The sequence below is a fragment of the Chrysochloris asiatica genome, unplaced genomic scaffold (assembly GCF_000296735.1).
Source record: "Chrysochloris asiatica unplaced genomic scaffold, ChrAsi1.0 scaffold00077, whole genome shotgun sequence".
NCBI lineage: Eukaryota > Metazoa > Chordata > Mammalia > Afrosoricida > Chrysochloridae > Chrysochloris > Chrysochloris asiatica.
In genome coordinates this window covers 1166630-1187671 of record NW_006408595.1, presented here as the reverse complement: position 1 = coordinate 1187671, position 21042 = coordinate 1166630, and positions in this window count along the sequence as shown.

The following is a 21042-nucleotide window of genomic DNA, read 5'->3' as shown; positions in this document are numbered from 1 at the left end:
AAGATGGCCAAGCTTCATCTCTTATATTTTGGACATATTGTCAGGAGGGACCAGTTGCTGGAGAATGATATCATGTTTGGTAAAATGGAGGGTCACAGGAAAAGAGGAAGACCCCCAATGAGATGGATTGGCCAAGTGGCAGCATCGATGGACTCAAGCATGGCAACAATAGTGAGATTGGCTCAGGATTGAGCAGTGTTTTGTTCTGCTGTGCATAAGGTCGCTATGGGTTGGTACCAACTCGATGGCACCTAACAACTACAACAACAAATGAATATATTGAACATCTTTTCTTATCTATAGTAGAGATGTATTTTCAATTTATTTATACTTTAGGGACCAATGAACACTAGTGACCACTGAGTTGATTTCAACTCTCTCTAATAACCTGTGTGGCTGAGTAGAACTATTCTATAAGGTTTTCTTGGCAGTTTTCAAGGACTTTCTTCTGCAGGATCTTGAACCACTAACTTTTATATTTGCAGTCTATCACAAACTACTTTACCCCAACCAAACTACTGATGAACCATAAATTATTTGTCTATGCCATATTTTCTTTGCTGTTTGACTATGTTGTTGTTAAGAGCTATTGAGTCTGTTCCAACTCATAGCAAATTTGTGTGGGGTTTTAGAGATAATAAATCTTTGTGGGAACAGAAAGCTTCACCTTTCTTCTGTGAAGTGACTGGGAGATTTGACCTGCCAACCTTGTGGTTAGCGGTTCAGTGCTTAGTCTACTGAATCACAGTGTTCCCTGCTTGACTAGGCCATACGTTCATAAACAATCTCTAGTTAAATGGCATTTAGACCTATTTTTACTATTTTTTTTTGCCATTATAGATAATATTTCAGTGAACTTAATTGGCACTTCTGTGCTTGCATATTTTGGATGAAGCTATGCAGGTAAATTAGCATTTGATTCACAGCCATTGCAAATAATTTTACTAGATTTTTGTTGTTGTCTTTTTGGTGGTTTTCTATACAGGACTTTAAAACTGTGTGGGCAAAAAAGGTTATTAATCCTTTTCTTTATGGTGTTAGCATTTTTCTTACATGTAAAAGGAATTTTATCCACTCAAAGATTATTGCCTTTGCTTTTTCTTTCATTTTAATTTAGGTTTTAACACTTAAATATTTGATCTATATAAATTATATTTTGATGTAACAGATGACAAGGGGAAAAAGAATTATTTTTTTCTATACACCTAGTGTTTTATTCCAATATTTATTGAACACTTCATTATCTACTGACTTCTATATGCTAAATTTCATATATATGAGCCGGCTTCTTTTTTATCTAATCTCTGTCTTTTCTTGAATTGTTGCCAATTATCTTTAATTAAAGTGACATTTTAATATGCTCAAATATCTTGTATTGTTGTTGTTACTGTTAAGTGCCATCGAGTCAGTTTCAACTCACAGAGACCTGTATAGGGTTTCCTAGGTGAATTTCAACCAATGACCTTAAGATTCAAACCAACCTTGCTGGTCCAGTGCTTATCCTACAGCACCACAATAGGACTCCATCTTGTTGTATTGTTGTTGTTAAGTGCCATCGACTTGGTTCCAACCCATAGCGACCCTGTATAGTGCTGGTGAGCTTGAACCACCGACCTTGCGTTTCAAACAACTTTGCAGTCTGGCGCGTTAACCCACAGTGCCACACCAGGAGTCCTTGTTGTATTACACATCCCTTATTCTATTTTCCTTTTTAGCTTTTATTGTGAATCTATAAAGGTTTACAGGAGCTCTGGTAGCGTAGTAATTATGAATCGGGTTGCGAATCTTAAGGTTCCGCGGGAGAAAGATGAGGCTTTCTGCTCGCGCAAAGATTTATAGCCTCGGAAACTCTGTACAGGGTCGCTATGAGTAGAACCGACTCAACGGCACACAACAACAACAACAATTTCGTTCAGTATAATGTTCTCCAGGTTCATCCATGTTATGAGGTGTTTCACAGATTCATCATTAGTCTTCAGCATTGTATAATAGTATTCCAGCGTGTGTTTGTACCAACGTTTGTTCATTTATTCTTCCAATATAGTGGGCAAAACGATAGGCACTTAGGCTGTCTTCATCTTTTTGCTGTTGTGAATAGTGGTGCTATGAACATCCGTGTGCATATATTTACTTGTGTTGTGGCTCATATTTCTTGTGGCTGTATATCAAGTAGAGGGATTGCTGTGTTATAAAGTATTTCTGTCTCCAACTTTCTGAGGAAGCACCATACCATTTCCCAAAGTTGTTGAACCACTCCACCAGCAATATAGGAGGGTCCCAGTCTCTCCACACCCTCGCCAGCATTTGTTGGTTTTTTTCAACTTCGCTTTTAATGCTGGTGTGAGATGATACCATGTTTTGAAATGTATCTCTCCTGGTGTGGCGCTGTGGGTTAATGTGCCAGACTGCAAAGCCATTTGAACTGCAAGGTCGGTGGTTCCAGCTCACCAGCTGCTCACTATGGGTCAGAATCGACTGAATGGCACTTCACAACAACAAAACAATAATGGCTAAATTCTTGTGAACATTTCTTCATTTGTTTGTTGGCTGTCTGAATGTCTTGCTTGGGGAAGCAAGCATCTGTTCATGTCTTAAGCCTGTATTTTAATTAGGTTGCTTGTCTTTTTCTTGTAGAAATGTTGTAGTTCTCCACGAATTTTAGATATTTGTTCTTTGTCTGACATGTCATTGCCAAAAAGTCTTTCCAGTCTGTGGGCTCCCTTTATACTCTTTTGCAGAAATATTTTTATGCACAGAAGTTTTTAATTTTTAGAAGGCCCCAGTACTGTTTTTGTGCTTCTTGTAATGTTTGATAGTGTATGTATGGCACTAAGTTTTCACTGATGGTCTTTATAGTTCTAGGTTTTACATTCAAGTTTTTAATTCATGTTCAGTTTGTTTTCAAAAATGAAGTGAGATATGGATCTTGTTTCATTCTTCTGAAAAAACAATTGCTAGTTTTTCCAGCATCATTTGTTAAAGATACTATTTCCCATTTAACATGTTTTGGTCCATTTTCAAAGACCAGTTGACTGTATGTGGAGTCTCAATTCTGTTACACTGATGTCTATATTTTTTTATTGTACCAGTACCAAGGCTGTTTTGACCACTGTGGCTGTGTAGTAAATTTTGAGATCATGGAGTAAGAAACCCCCAACTTTGCTCTTCTTCCTAAGCAGTGTTTTGCTTACATGAGGCCACATTCCTTTACATATAAAATTCATAGTCATTTTTCTATCTCTTTAAAGAATGATTTTGGAATCTGGACAGGGATTGGATTATATCTATACATTGCCTTGGGTAAAATAATCCCACCCACTCACCACCAAATCAGGTTAAGTGTAGTAGCATTTGATATATATTTATCAAATAAATAGTAGACATTATCCTTTTTGGGAGTCCTGGTGTGGTGCTGTGGGTTAATGCACCAGACTGCAAATCCATTTGAACTACAAGATTGGTGGTTCAAACTCACCAGCTGCTCCTTGGAAATCCTATACAGGGTCGCTTTGGGTTGGAACCGACTCAACGGCACTTAACAACAACAACAACATTATCCTTTATAAATGCATTATGTAATTGGTTATCCATTTTAGTGTCTTTTATACTAAACAGTCCTGGTGTGACGCTGTGGGTTAATGCACCAGACTGCAAAGCCCTTTGAACTGCAAGGTCGGCAGTTCAAGCTCACCAGCTGCTCCTCAGAAACCCTATACAGGGTCGCTATGGGTTGAAACCAACTCGACGGCACTTCACAACAAACAACAACATACTAAACAGTAAGGTAGAGGTAATCAATCTGTGTCCTATGGATCACTTTTAACATTTAAAAAACAAATTCATAAAGCTTCAGTCAAAATTGTTTCCATGTGTCATTAATTTTCATCATTCTTCTTTCCTCCACACAGGGAGAGACTAATACTAGCTCCTTAGATAGCTGTTCATGAACTTTTAAGATCCAGTTGCTAATCACCAAACTAGAATATAGAACATTGTCTTTGCGGATTATTTTATACCACTTTGGTGTCCCATAAGACTATGGTCCTGGACCCCAGGCCCAACAAGTCTTTACATCCAGATTTTGATGATGAATTTGGTCACTAGTTACCAGGATTTTCTTTATGCTACAAAATGCAGAGAGAGCTTCTGAGCTGCCAACACCAAAGGGTTAAACCTTGTATTAACACAGTAAATGAATCTGAGCCTAGCATAGACTCTGCTGCACCTCTACAATTACCTGGTGCATTTTGGAATTAAAGAAGTGGGAATGCAATCAACATAATTACATGGTCAAGCTCTAGAGGAGAGATTTGAGTTAATGTAGAGCATATTTGGAAAAGGAATACCTATATAATGACCCAAAGCTACAAGAAATGCAATTTTGAGAAGTTACTTGAAATAAGCAGTTAACTAAATTCCAAATATCTACTGGAAAATAATAAATTGTTGTCATGTTGTTGTTGTTTTTGTTGTTAAGTGTGATTGAGTCAATAGCAACCTGTATAGGAGTTTTCAAGGAGCAACTGGTGGGTTTGAACTGCCAACCTTGTAGTTTGCAGTCTTGTGCTGATCCAGTGCCACAACAGGAGTCCTAGGATCATTTTAACATAAATCATAGATTATTTAATCAGAGATGCTTCTGAGTGTTAACGAGGAACCTAGAGAGTCCTACAGAGCTGCTCTACCAATTTTGGTCTTCTAATAAGATCTACATGCACTGTATTGCTTAATTGTGAAATAGAATTTAGGACTGATCCATGAAAAAGTACAGAGATTTGTAGTTCAGATAAAATTATATCTAAAGAAAATGAGGTCCGCAAACTGAAGCAACAGAGGATTTTTAAAATAAAACAAACAAACAAAAACACCTACAATAACTGTAAAAAGAAATTCTACATAAACAGAATTAAACAACATAAACATTAAAGACTCATAATCAATAGTTTGAATTTTATGCATTGGATGGTTTTTACTTTTGTTTAAACTTTTTCAATGTCCTTCCATTTTCTTGGATACAGGGGGTATGATGGTGGGTGGTGGTGGTTGTATTATGGGAATTTAGATTGAGTGCAGAGGTTAGTAATGTTTGCTTAAAGATTGAAGTGGGAAAAGTTGAGCCAGAAATGTGGGTTGAAGTCAAACAGAAGTGCAGGTGACTTCTCCAAGCAAACCTTGTAAAATGTCTGTAGATAAACCATCAGAATGGAAAGCAAGGAAAGTAAACAAGATCAGCAATGGAAGTGGAGTGATGGTGACAGAATATATATAAATTTCCTAAACCTTGACTCTCATGATTTTTCATAAGGAAACATTAAAGACATAGGCACTTTCCTGGATGTTGTTTTTAGCTGCTGTCGAATCATTTCCGGCACAACAGAATGAAGCATTGCCTGTTTCTGTGGTATCCTTACAATTGTTGTAATGCTTGAGCCCATTGTTGCTGCCACAATGACAATCCATCTCATTGGGGTTCTTCTGCTTTTCACTGACCCTCCACTTTACGAAGAATAATGTCTTTTTCCAGGGACTGGTTCCTCCTGATACTGTCTGAAGTATGAGAGACGAAGTCTTGCCGTCCTGATTTCTAAGGAGCATTCTGGTTGCACTTCTTCCAACATAGAGTTGGTAATTCTTCTGGTGGTCAGTGGTGCTTTTAATATTCTTCTCCAACACCATAACTCAGATGCATCAATTTTTCTATAGTCTTCCTCATTCATTGTCCAACTTTCACGAGCATATGAGGCGATTGAAGATACCATGATTTTGGTCAGGCACACCTTAGTCCTCAAACTAATATCTTTGCTCTTGAACACTTTAATATTGGCCCAGTGGTAAGAATTTTTGTTTCCTTTACATTGATGTGCAGTCCATATATAAGAATTTTAAGTCTTCTTTATTTTCAGCAAGAAAGTTTTATCATCTGTGTATTGCAAATTGTTAATGAATCTTTCTCCAATCCTGATACTACACTCTTTTTCATATAATCTATTTTCTCAGATTATTTGCTCAGCATAGATTGTGTAAGTATGATAAAAAAAAAAAAAAAAAATACAACCCTGATGCATACCTTTCCTGATTTTAAACCATTCAGTGTCCCCTTGTTCTATTTGAAAGACTGGCTCTTGGTCTTGACCTTCTTCCTGGTAGTGAACTGAAAAGCCAAATTTCTACACTTTTACTCTGCTATCTGCTTATCTAAGTGTCACTCATACTTTATGCATAGGTTTGTGCCATACATCTTCAATGAAGTCTACCTTAATGATAGTGGTCAGTGATTCTCAACAACAGATGTGCAGTAAAATAAATGGAGGCTCCTTTGTTCTTGTCTTGTTTTTAACACCAATGCCTATATTTGACACTATAGAAATTATATAAGACTGTCAGAAGGCAGTTCTTGGACATCAGTATTTTTAGAATTTCTCCAAGTGATAATAATGTCCTGCTAAGGCACTGGACTGTTAACTTCAAGGTAAGCAGTACCTACTATCTGCTCCTTGGAAACCCTATCCAGGGTCACTAAGAATCAGAACGGACTCAATGGCTCTTAACAACAAACAACAAGGATGAAATCAGACCTCTCAGATTTCATACTTCAAACTCCTGCAGACTTTAGAACCTGTACTTTAGAACCTGATCCTGAAGTTCATAGTTTCTTAAAATTTCCTTCAATAATGGTGTGGTTCTTTCACACTATTGGTCAAATTATAATTTCATTTCTTTTAAATCAGTGTTTGTCTCTTTTCATAGAGTTTAGGTTTAATAATCACTACTTGTCTGTCAGTTTGTCATATTGTGGTGGCTTGCATTTGCTATGATGCTCATATGCAAGTTCAGGCTGAAACTGAGGAAACTTAAAACAAGTCCACAAAAGCTAAAGTATGACCTTGAACAAATCCCACCTAAATTTAGAGACTATATTAAGAACAGATTTGATGCATTAGACACGAATGACTGAAGGTCAGAAAAGTTGTGTGATGACATCAAGATTATTATACAGGAAGAAAGCAAAAGATCAATAAGAAGACAAGAAAGAAGGAAAAAACAAAAATGGATGTCAGAAGAGACTCTGAAACTTACTCTTGAGCATAGAGAAGCTAAATTGAAGAACTAAAGCAATAAAAGAGCTGAACAGAAAATTTCAAAGTCACATATTATAATGAAATGTGTAAAGACCTGGAGTTAGAAAACCAAAAGGGTAGAATATGCTCAGAATGTTTCAAGATGAGGGAACTGACAAAAAAATTCAAGCCTCAACTTGAATTATTAAATGATTCTATTTGCAAAAAATATTGAATGATGCAGAAAGCATTAAGAGGAAATGGAAGGATTACACAGTAACAGCATCAAAAAGAAGTGGTTGATGTTCAATCATTTTAAAAGATAGCATTAGATCAAGAACCAGCGGTATTGAAGGAAGAATCCCAAGCTGCACTGAAGGAATATGAAGAAAACTAAGGCTCCAGGAATTCACAGAACACATACCTAATCTTTCAACAAACTGAAGCAACACTGGAGATGCTCACTCATATGTGCCAAGAAAGACTGTAAGAAATCCATGTTTGAACCCATTTCAAAGAAAGATGACCCAGCAAAATGTGATAATCATCTAACAATATCATTAATGCCACATGAAAGTAAAATTTTGATGAAAATAATTCAGTAATGGTTGCAAGAGTACATCAACAGGGAACACACAAACTCTAGCTGGAATTAAGAAGAGTACATGGAATTAAGGCTATCATTGCTGGTATTAGAAGGATCTTGGCTGAAAGCAGAGAATACCAGAAAGATATTTACATGTGTGTTATTGACCATGAAAAGGTTTTCGACTGTGTCTATCACGACAAAATATGGATAACATTGCAAAGAATGGGTATTTCAGAACATTTAATTATGCTGAAGAGGAACCTCTACACAGATCAAGAGTCAGTTGTTGTAATAGCACAATGGTTTAAAATCATGAAAGGTGTGTTTCAGGGTTGTATCCTTTCACTAAACATATTCAATCGTTACTCTGAACATATAATCATAGAAGCTAGATTATATGAAGACTATTATAGCATCAAAGGAGCTCTGGTAGCGTAGTGGTTACGAATCGGGCTGCGAACCTTAAGGTCAGCGGTTCAAAACTACCAGCTGCTCCGCGGGAGAAAGATGAGGCATTCTACTCCCGTAAAGATTTACACCCTCGGAAACCCTGTGCAGGGTCGCTATGGGTCGGAACTGACTCGACAGCACATAACAACAACAACAACATTATAGCATCAGGGTTGGAGGAAGACTTATTAACAGCCTGCAATATTCAGATAATACTACCCAACTTGCTGAACATGAAAATAAACTTAAACTATTTGCTGATAAAAATCAAAGACTAGAACTTCAGTATGGATTGCACCTCAGTGTAAAGAAAACAAAGTTCCTCACAACTGGACCAGTTAATAACATCTTGATAAATGGGTATAATATTGAAGTTGTTAAACACTTTATTTTGCTGGGATCCACAATCAATACTCGTGGAAGTAGCAGTCAAAAAATAAAGGATATATTTCATTAGACCTCTTTAAAATGTCTAAAACATGTCAGTTTGAGGAATAAGGTGAGTGTGACCCAAGGCATGGTAATTTTATTTGCCACATATACATGTGAAAGTTGGACAATAAATAAGGAAGAAACTAGAAGAATTGACACATTTGATTTTATGGTGTAGGAGAATGTTAAAATTACCATGGGCTGCTAGAAGAACAAAGAAATCTGTGTTAGAAGAAGTACAGGCAGAATGCGCCTTAGAAGCAAAGATAGTCAGACTTGGTCTCTCATAATTTGGACATGTTATCAAGTAGCACACCATGCTTGGTAAAATGGAGAGTCAGCAAAAAGAGGATGAACTACAATGATATAGACTGGCACAGTGGCAGCAGATATGGGATCAAGTGTAACAATTGTGAGGAAGGCACAGGATTGGGCAGTATTTTGTTCTGTTGTGCATAGGATTACCATGAGTTGGAATTGGCTTGACAGCATTTAACAACAACAAGGTATAATAAATAATAAGTGATTGAATAAATTAATGGTGTAAGCAAGGGACAAATATTAGCCTGTATTTGAAGATCCTTATCAAGCATTTTCTGCTATTCATAAGGTTTTCAGAGACTAAATATTCGGAAGTAGTCCACCACTCTTTCTTCCTAGTCTGTCTTCGTATGGAAGCTCATCTGAAATCTGTCCACCATGGATGACCCTGCTGGTATTTAAAATACTGGAGGCATAGCTTCCAGAATCACAGCAACTCACAAGCCACCACAGTACAACACAATGACAGATGAGTGGATAGTGACAAGCTATGGACAACATTGCGAAGTATGAGTATTCCAGAACACTTAATTGTTCATAAAGAATCTGTACAAGGACCAAGAGGCAGTTGTTCAAACATAACATGGGAACACTTAATTGTTTAAAGTTAAGAAAGGTATGTGACAAGATTGTATCTTCTCACCATACTTATTCTATCAGTATGCTGAGCAAATAATCCGAGAAGCTGGGTTCTATGAAGAAAAACGTGCCATCAGGATTGGAGGAAGACTCATTGACAACCTGTGATATGCAGATGATACAACCTTGCTTGCTGAAAGTGAAGAGAACTTTAAAGATTTACTGATGAAGATCAAAGAGCACAGCCTTCAGTATGGATTGCATCTCAATGTAAAGCAAACAAAAATCCTCACCACTGAACCAATAAACAATATTCTTATTAAAAGAGAAAAAACTGAAGTTGTCAAGGACTTCATTCTTCTTGGATCAACTACCAACACTCATGGAAGTAGCAGTCAAGAAATCAAACGACATGTTGCATTATGCAAATCTGCCATGCAAGACCTTTTTAAAGTGTTGAAGAGCAAAGATGTCAGCTTGAGGACTAAGGTGTGCTTGACCCAAGCCACGGTATTTTCAATATCCTCATATGCATGTGAAATCTGGACAGTGAAAAAGGAAGACTGTAGAAGAACTGATGCTTTTGAGTTATGGTGCTAGAGGAGAATACTGAAAGTGCTACAGGCCCCATAAAGAACCAACAGATCTGTGTTGGAAGAAGTGCAGCCAGATTGCTCCTTGGAGGTCAGGATGGCCAAACGTCATCTCTCATACTTCTGACATATTGTCAGGATGGACCAGTCGCTGGAGAAGGATATTATGCTTGGTAAGGTGGAGGGTCAGAGTAAAAGAGGAGAACCCCCAGTGAGATGGATTGGCAAAGTGGCAGCACCAATGGGCTCAAGCGTGGCAACAATTGTGAGGTTGGCCCAAGATCGGGCAGTATTTAGTTCTGTTGTGCATAGGATTGTTATGAGTCGGTACAGACTCGATGGCACCTAACAACAACAACAACAACAAGCATTGTTTTCAGAAGAAAAAATATATTTTAGAAAAATGCTTATATACTCAGGTTTTAAATATTTGGCAGAGGTGGCTAACTAGATCTTAATATTTTGCCTCTTCCTTTCTTTTTTCCTAAACTTTTTATTGTGAATTGAGTGAAGGTTTACAGAACAGATCATCAGTCTCAAATTTAGCAAATCATGCACTTCATGTTACTACAATAATTTTAATCCATTTTATGTACCATCAGTTAATAGTATTTACCTATATTCGGTTTAACTCTTCCACTTCTCCCTGTGTCGTCCACTACCTCCAACTTTCTCTTGCCAACCTCCTTCTTATTGTATATTGCCCTTCCCATCATCAACTTGTATATTGCCCTTCCCACCACTCATCTGTCAGTTTGTTGTACTGTGGTGGCTTGTGAGTTGCTGTGATTCTGGAAGCTATGCCAGGGCTATTTTAAATACCAGCAGGGTCACCCATGGTGGACAGGTTTCAGGTGAGCTTCCAGACAAAGACAGATTGAAAGTAGGAGAGATGAACTACTTCCGAATATTTAGTCACTGAAAACCTTATGAACAGCAGAGAAACACTGTCAGATATAGTGCTGGAAAATGAGCCCTTCAGGTTGGAAGTCACTCAAAATGTCGACTGGGGAAGAGCTGCCTCCTCAAAAGTAGAGAGCTGACTGTGATGACACGAATGGAGTAAAGCTTATGGGAAGTATTTCATGGAGTCCCTTAAAGTGGTTGGTTTCAGTGTCTGTCAGAATCAGGGACAGGGTAGGATGATTATGAGGGTCCCTGCTAGTCTCATTCTGGCTTAGAAACTCTGTGGATTCCGTTGGACTAGAACAGATCTTGCCCAAATCCAGGCACCTTTTCTGCTGTCTGTGTGCACCTTTGCTGTCAGGTTGCCATTTGTCTCTCTCTCTCTGTCTCCATCTCTCTCTCTCCAAAGCTGCTCACGCAGTTTAAAAAGGCCATGCTGCATCTGGTTGACAGTCCCCTTCACCAGTCAGCCTTCCTCTTTCACTACCTCTGCTCACCTTCTCCTTCCAGTAGGTATCCAATACATTTTCCTAACCTCTCCACAGAAACTCACTCTTCCAAAGTGTCCTCTGTGTCTGCTTCATTTGGTCTCCAGTACCTTTGTTGTGTAGTCCTAGTGTGGCACTATAGGACAAGCACTCAACCGCAAGGTTAGTTTGAACTGCAAGGTTGGCGTTCAAACTCACCAGCTGCTCTTCAGAAACCCTATACAGGGTCATTATGAGTTGGAACTGATTCAATGACACTTGGCAACAACAGGAACATCTTTGTTGTAGAGGGTCTGTGTAGCATGTCTGCCAATTTGCCAGAAGTCCTCTTTTCTCTTCTTTTCCTTTCTATTAATCCTGAAATTTAATTGAAAACATGACTTCTCCTTGAGTAAAAAATGACATCTTCCTACTTCACTTGTAGCCATGCATGGCCTTGTGACCAAGATCTGGCAAAAGGTATATAGGCAGATGTGTTATGAGATATGTCCTTAAAAGACTGTAAACATGTTCTCTTTGTCTCTTCTTTTTTGAATCATTTTATATTTTGCTTCCTGGAAAGCAGAGTCATGAGGTTGAAGTCATGCATGGAAGTACAACTTGATAGTAAGATGTCACTGACATCTGAAAGTAAAAAAATCATCCTAGACTTCCTCCCAGATCTTTAATATAAGAGGAAAATAGGCTGCTACCTTATTTAATTCTTTGTTACCTTGATTTTTATTGGTCAATTATACCTGTTAGAAGTCCTGGTGTAGTGCTATGGGACCAGCACTCACCCAACTACAAGGTTGGTTAGAACCACAAGGTTGGTGGTTCCAACTCACCAGCCACTCCTCTGAAACCCTATGCAGGATTGTTATGAGTTGGAACCGACTGCATGGGACATAACCACCACCTCCAATATTTACATAAGAAGACTGCCACATTATTCTCTTACAGAGAAGCTTGAGTATTTGAACCATTGACCTTTTAATTAGCAACCAAGTGATTAACCATTATGGCCCCGGGGTTCCTTTTAAAAAGCTATTGAATCAATTCTAACACTTTCTAGATGCACACTGCCACATCTTTCTCTTACAGAGTGATTGATGGCTTCTAACTGGAAAACTTAAACACTACGCCACTAGGACTGTTTTTGTTACTTAAGTTGTTGTCATTGTTGCTAAGTGCCATAGAGTCAGTTCCAACTCATAGTGACCCTGTATAGGGTTTCTAAGGAGCGTTTGGTGAGTTTGAACCACCAAACTTTTGGTTGAAGCCAACCTTGCAGTCCAGTGCTTATTCCTGAGTTATACCAAGAGTCTACCACATTGCTATTGACTTGGACTCTACATTCATATTAACATATTGGTTCAAATGGTTAATACTTTCTGACTGCTAACCAGAAGGTTGATCATTCACGCTCACTCAGAAGCATTTCAGAAGAAAGACCTGTCCATGTACTTAAAAGTCAGCCATTGAAAACTCCATGGAGCATAGCTCTACTCAAAAACACCCAGGGTCACTATGAGTTGGTTTACAGAAAGTATGAGGTTTTCCAGAGTAGGCAACAAAGGCTTTCATACTAGATAGCAGAACATCTCAAATTTTAGGGAGCATTAGCATCATATGGTATGGTTATTAAAAATACAGATTTTAGGCTCCAATCTCAGAGTCAGTGATTCAATTGATTTAGTGAGTCAAAACATGCAGTCCATGACTAAACATTTTAACTGTTATCCAAAGTAAATCTGGTGGATGTTATCTAAGGACCATACTTAGAGTTATAATTCTATATAGGGCTATTTAATGTAAATAAATATTTAAAATAGCATCCATTCACCACCCACAGTCATAGAGTTGTTTCCAACTCATACAGACCCTATGTTGGGTTTCTGAGACTGTAAGTCTTCACAGGAGCAGAAAGCCTCATTTTTCTCCTGGGGGGAGGTGAGTAGGGGGCAGTAGCATAGATAGTCTAAATATTTATGTAGATTTAAAGGTAATGAGCTATATTTTGTGCTCCTTCAATCTTAAATGACTTTTTTCTAGCCATGAGCATGATATTATATGATGCTAGTGATAAGGTTCTTCTAGAGCCTTAAACATTTCTTTATGATACCACCTATTACATATTAATGTTCCTTGGATAATTAAATTAAAGGAAGCAAGATGTGGTACCTATGACTATTAGAGCCAAACTTTCTGCATTCAAAGCTTGACTGTACCCATTCCTCTGTGATCTTGGGCATGTTCTTTTATGTAACTCAGTCATCTCATTTTTAAAATGGGAATAATTATAGTATCTACTTCTTAGGTTGTAATGAAAAGCAAATGCTATTATTTGAAAAGCGCTTAGAGGAGTGTCTGTCTCATGGATCATGTACCAAATAGACAACTATAAACACATACATAAATGTGCATAATAATGATTCACAGTCTTGGAAACCCTACATTGGGTCGCTATACATTGAATCCACTTGATGGCAGTGCTTTGTTGGTGGTGCTTTTTCTTTCTAATGATGTTCATGTTTTAACCTTTGAATATATTACTGTGTTCCAAAGAGACTTTGGATAGGACTTTAAAGATGTGATTAAGTAAAGTATCACGAGATGGGTAGACTATAACAAATTATCCAGGTGGCCAAAAGGTCCACAAGGTAATTACAAAAGTCTTTATAAGAACTAGAAAAGGGTATCAAAGAGAGAGGGAGATGTGAAGAGGGAAGTAGAGTTCTGAGAGAAAGGCAGACTTACAGATGCTATGTTGCTGGCTTTGAAAATGGAGAAAAGAACCATGAATCAAGGAATCCAGGTGGTCCCTTGAAGCTGGAAAAGGCATAGACATGATCAGGGAGTCTTCAAAAGGAATGCAGCTTTGCTGACACTCCAATTTTAATACTGACAGTAAATTTTAGTCTTGACATCCATAACTTTAAGATAACAAATTTCTGTTGTTTTAAACCACCAAATTTGTGGTAATTAGCTAAATAGCAACAGGAAACTACCCCTTCTAAACAGTTCCAACAATACTTAAACATTTTCACTGCTTTTCTTCCAAATATTATAATTGATAGGCTCCATTTAATGTGTGATACTTGATATATTAAATAAAATTTAAGACTACTCAGATATCCTTTGAATCACACCCATATTTTATAAATGTGAAGATTGGTCTTGACTTTCATATTTAGTTACATTTTCTTTTCAGGCAAAAATATTTCTTTTCCCTGCTCATTGCACCCCATCTTACTCCCACTTTTTAAAAAAATTCCTGACTTTGAAGGCATGTTAAATTTTATCTCTTCCTTTTAAGATGATATGCTTTCCCTTTAAAATTATTTTCTTCTAGTACATTAACAATGTCAGATTGTCCAGTAAGAAAGGTATTTTTATCCAGGTTTATTGGTGGTTATTACTAATCTGTAGTGAGAAATTTCACATTTTTTCACCATATCAAAGATTCTGTTATCTTCTGTTTCCTTGCCAAACTCACACTCCTTCTTATAGAATCAAAGCCATTGGTGTGGTGCTGTGGGTTAATGCACTGGGCTGCAAAGTTGTTTTGATCTGCAAGGTTGGCAGTTCAAGCTCACCAGCTGCTCCTCGGAAACCCTATATGGGGTCACTATGGGTTGGAACCTACTCTATGGCACTTAACAACAACAACAACAACAACTTGGATGAAGTACTCAATAAGCCAGGTAAGCACAGGTTTACTTATCCTTACTTACTACGCTATAGTAAACAGAATAGTAAGTAAAACATGTAAGCCCATGCTTACCTTGCTTATTGGATTATCTGAACCTGGCATTAAATATGAGTCAGGATTTATAAGATTTATTTCCTTTGTAAGAATTCTCTTGAATAACCTGGAAGAACTGGCTAGGTATCTGTAAGCAAGCCACTCAACCCATCTGATTTCTATACACAGTATAAAAAATTATAAGACTCAGTTCTCTTTGATTATGTTTGTATTGTGTAGAATAAGCAGAGCTGCAGTTTATGCAGTACACTAGGAGCCAGTGTTGCAGTTTATGTTATGCTATGGGAACTTTCGGGAACATGGTGGCTCAGTAGGATAAGCATGGGGCTGCAAACCACAAGGTCAATGTGTTAAGCCCACCAGCTTCTCTGTGGGAGCAATGAGTCTCTCAGCTCCATGCAAATCTAAAGCCTTGAAAACCCTATACTGTCTCTCTATGAGTTGGAACTGACTTTACAGCACTTAACTACAACATAGAAATTTTATGCAATGTAGGCAGGAGGAATGTTTCATGGTAATGACAGACAATCAAACTAGTTAATTGCCATCTAGAAGAAGTTTAGCTTTCCATTAACTGTGGGAGTAAGAATAGGACCTTGACATAGAAAATAAGGTATATTATCTATAATTTATGAACTTCCTCCATAGACCACAAGTGAGCAGCAAGAAAATAGTATTAGGAACTTGAATCTAATGAATATTATTGATTTCTTCTAGGAAAATAACATTAGGAATTAAATTTTCTCCTTCCTTTATCTCTTGCAGAAATGTCTTGAGTATTGTATGTTATCCTCAGGTTTTGTGTATATTGTTTCCTTCTATGTAGTTAGTTTTGTTTCTTTTGGAGGTTTTAGATATAGCTCTATGTTTGCACAAACTAATGGAAATGATTGCTTCTAAGATGGAACTGCTCTGGAAGTTTTGTTGTTGTTGTTGCTTTTTTAAGCTTTTGTTGTGAATTGAGTGATAGTTTACATAGAGCATCAGTTTTACACTCACCCTATCGTATTTTGTTTCATTGCAATGATTACAATTCCCTCCATTCATCATCATTCAATAGTATTTGCTTCTATTCCCTCTGTATTTTGTTGTTGTTTCTTTGAATGTGCACAAAACACTCAGGAATATATAATCATTTAAACAACCAACCAAAGGGCACATTCTGCAAGCCTGCCTCCTGGCAGCCAGCACACAGACTCTCTGTTTCCATGAGTTTGGAGTCCTCAGCTGCTCTATCTCTCCATGTCATCACCTTTGCCTCCCACATTCTGCTTATGTCTTCTCCCTTGATGGTCCCAGGATCTTCTCTTCCTGGAATGTTAGATGAACTACTAATCCCTGGAAGTTTTAAGGAGTACTAGACTGTCTCAGCTAAATAAATCAATTTATTTAGCTAAGCTAAATAAATCTTAGCTTCCATGGAGTAGAGAACACTTAGAAAGATAAGTTTCAACAAGCTTACCATAGTTTCAACTGAGGTGCCCTAACCACAATTACTACTCTTTTCAAGAGGAATGTAGTGGCTTTGTAGGATTAGCACTGGACTGTGAACCACAAGGTCAGCAGTTTAAGCCCACCAATCACTCAGAGGGAGAAAGATGAGGCTTTCTGCTCTTGCAAAACTTTACAGCCTCAGTCATCTTATACAGGGTTGTTATGAGTCAGAACCAATTCATTGTCACGGAACAACAAACAATGCTTTCCAAAACTGATAAAATGATGCCATTTAGGATGTTAAATGCTACCATTCACTAGATACCTCATAGGAGAAAGAATGAAGCCTGCTGCACTTACAAAGCCTGCTCCACTATGAAGCCTTCTCCATATAGAGAAAGATGACGTCTGCTTCACTCAACATTCTTCTGAGATGAAGTGCCTATATTTTTTAATTTATTTTTTTGTTGCTGTTGTTGTTTATTCTTTCTTTTCATTCTTCCTTCCCTTTATTTTTATCTTTTCTGTCTCTGCATTCATGTTTTCATGATCTTCCTTTACCACTCTTTAGTCCCTCTTTTCATTAATTTTCTCTTCTACAACTGTATTTTACTGCCCCTCTTTTCCCTTCTGAGATATTATATTATTTATTCTTGTTTCTGCCTGTTGTTTTCTATATTAATTTTTTTTCTCTTCCATTATTTTTTTTTTACCATTGTTGGCGTGTGTGCTTTGTTATATTTTCTTGTGTGTGTATGTATGTGTATTTTCTCTTCTTTCCCTTTCTGAAACGAAACAGAATCCATGTCCACACAGCACAGGTACAACTGTACTGTCTGAAGCTCCATCAACTGGTCAGCCACCAACAGCTGCTAAGCCCACCCTAAAAATTGTCAAATACTTCATTTTGCTTGGGTCCACTATTAACACTCATGAAAGCAGTAGTCAATAAACCCGACAACATTGCATTAAGTAAATCTTCTGCACAAGATCTCTTTAAAGTGTTTACGAGCAAACAGATCAGTTGAGGACTAAGGTGAGCCTGACCAATCCCATGATATTTTCCAGAGCCTCATATGCATGTGAAAGTTGGACTATGAATAAGGAAGACTGTAGAATAATTGATACATTTGAGAAAAACATTGGAAATACCATGGACTGTCATAAGAACTCTCTGTGTTGGAGAAATACAGCCAGGTTGCTCCTTAGAAGTCAGAATGGCAACACTGTGTCTCTTATACTTCAGACATGCTATCTGGAAGGACCAGTCCTTGGACAAGGACATCATGCCTTGTAAAACTGGGGGTCAGCAAAAATAGAGAAAGATCCCCAAGAATATGTATTCTCACAGCGGCAGCACCAATGGGCTCATGCGTAACAATTGTGAGACTACCACAGGATTGAGCAGTGTGCATAGGGTTGCTGTGAGTCAGAAAGGACTCAACAGCACCTAATAACAACAACATCATAGACCTATTTATTGTTTGGCTGAAAATTAAACCATTGGAGTGAGTTACGTTCTAGAACTGAAGGGTGACTAAGCACCATAGTCTCGGAGGTGCCACTATTCTATTTCTGACTAGTAAGCATGGTCTTCTTTATGATTTTTAGATTTGTTCCACCGTTTTCTCCCATTCTATTCAAGACCTCCTAATATGATCTCTTTCAGAGTGTTTGGTAATTGTTAATGGGGCACCATCAAGTTATTATGGTTTCAGGGTCAGAGAATCTGATGTTCACATGGTCCATTAGTCCATTGAACTATTTGTTTCCATGTTCCTTTGATTTTGTTTACTATTCTTAACTACAGATGGAAGAGACCAAATAGTCATACCATAGATGGCTGCTCATGAGAATCAATACTCATCACAGGAGGATATAGAACATTGACTTTATGGATGATGCTATGCCTATTGAACTTGGTGCATCCAGTTGTGAAAATTTTTGTTTTCTTTACATTGAGGTGCAATCCATAATGAAACCTGTGGTCTTTGATGTTCATCAGTAAGTATTTTAAGTCCTCTTCACTTTCAGCAAACAAAGTTATATCATCTGTATATTGCAGGTTGTTAATGAGTTTTCCTACGATCCTGATGCCATGTTTTTCTTCATACAATCCAGTCTCAGACTATTTCCTCAGCACAGAGATTTCGTAAGTAAGGTGAAAGAATATAACCCCGACATACTCCTTTCCTGCTTTTAAACCATTCAGTATCCCCTCATTTTGCAGAACACTTGATTGTGCTCATGAGGAATCTTTGCATAGTTATCCTAACAGAACAAGTCTTTAGTATGGGTTGCACCTCAATGTAAAGAAAATAAAAATCCTTACAACTGGAACAATAAATAATATGACAAATAAAGAAAAGATTGGAATTGTCAAAGACTTACTTTTGCTTGGCTCCACTATCAACACTCAAGGTCGCAGAAGTCAAGAAATCAATGGACATATTGCTGCACAAGACCTCTTTAAACTGTTCAAGAATAAAGATGGTTAGAAGAACAAACAAATCTGTGTTGGGCAGAAGTACAGCTAGAATGCTCCTTAGAAGCCACGTTAGTCAGACTTCATCTCTCATACTTTAGTCATGTTATTAAGAGGAATGTGTCCCTGCAGAAGGACATTATGCTTGATAAAGTGGAGTGTGATAAAAAAAGAAAAAAAAAAAAGGAAGACCCCCAATGAGATGGATTGCTACAGTGGCAGCAGGAATGAATTCGAGCATAACAATTATTGTGAGATGGCACAGGACTGGGCAATGTTTCATTCTGTTGTGTATAGGGGCATTATGAATTAGAAATGATGTGATGGCACCTAACAACAATCCATTCATTTGTTCAAACAACTGTCTCTTGGATTATGTACAGGTTCCTCGTGAGCACAATTAAATGTTCTAAAATATCCATTTTCCACAAAATTATCCATAGTTTCTTATGATCTAGAGAGTTGAAAGCCTGGTCCTATGCCATCCTCTCAAAGATAGGTCTATAAGAGGAACTATACATAGGGAGGTGTGCAGTACTTAGAATAATCAGCCATTTGAGATCAAAAGGACAGCATTCACCTAAGGACAAATCTTCAAAGGTTAAAAAAGAAGAAGGAATGGAAATGGGAAACATTTACCAAAGCTAGGAAGTGTGATAACTGGTATTATATTGTGAGAATTGCAGTCAATGTCAGAAAACAAAATTTGTATGAATTATTGAATGGAAAGCCATTTGTTCTTTGATTCATCCAAATCATCATCATCATCATAGTGTTAGCAAAAGATTATAGGAAGGTAAAAAAATGTCTCAAAATAGAAATTTGGTAGGATAACTTCAGGCACATGAATATAATAAAATAATCTTAAACTAGCAAAATATTATACTAGATTAAAGACATAGCAATATGTTTATATTAATTATTAAGTAAATAAAAGTTAAATATGGCATACTTAATTAACATCTTCCTCTGCACAAAAATGCCTCCTACAAAATGCTGTACTTTAAGACTAAATTTCAAGAAAATAAAAAACATTAGGATATACAGTTAAACTCAGTAGAAAGAAAGAGATTTACAAGTTGTTATAAATGAAGGATAAATATAAACACAGAACTAATTCTAAAGTAGCCCAGAAGCATGGGAGCTTGGCTAAAATTGACAGATAAAGCTATTTTTGCTCATGTTGGAACAGGGCTGTGGTTTTGGTTTCACCTGAGATGGTTAGCTGGAACTGAACTCTCTGCAATGAAAAAATAAAGTTGGATGTCACTGTTGGTTATAATGTTTATGGAAATAGGACTAGAAAACCCACAGATTCAGGGAAGCAGCAGGAAATATGCCAGCTAGTCATAGCCATAAATGGAACAAGTCCCTTTGGAAAAATGAAGGCCCCAATTCCACACCACAGAATATGAAGTCTTAATGTTTGCCACTCATTCAGTAACAACCCCAAAGTTCATAAAGTAACATTAGTTTTAGCATAAGCTACAACCCACAATATAAGCGACTACTCCCACATAGAAATCCACCCGTCCTGAAGATGAAATGCAATAAAAAGTTTACAGATTACATGTGGAAACTAAAAAACTTAAAATACCTCAATAATTAGATATAGAAACAATATTAATATCATTGTTGTTGTTAAGTACCATTGAGTCAGTTCCGACCTACAGTAAGCCTGTATAGGGTTTCCAAGGAGCAGCTGGTGGACTTGAACTGATGGCCCTGCAGTTCAAAGTGACTTTGCAGTCCAGATCTTTAATCCACAGGGCCACACCACCAACTAGCAAATGTTAAATATTATTAATGTTTGAAATTATTAAAGATATAATGGCAAATCAAAAACCTATTGTTATTAAGGGTTCCAGCTCATATATGCACAGGTTTATTCTAAATAAAACATGTTTAAACATGTCTCTGTGATCACTGGTTGACTGCAGATTAGTACTCTCAGTAATG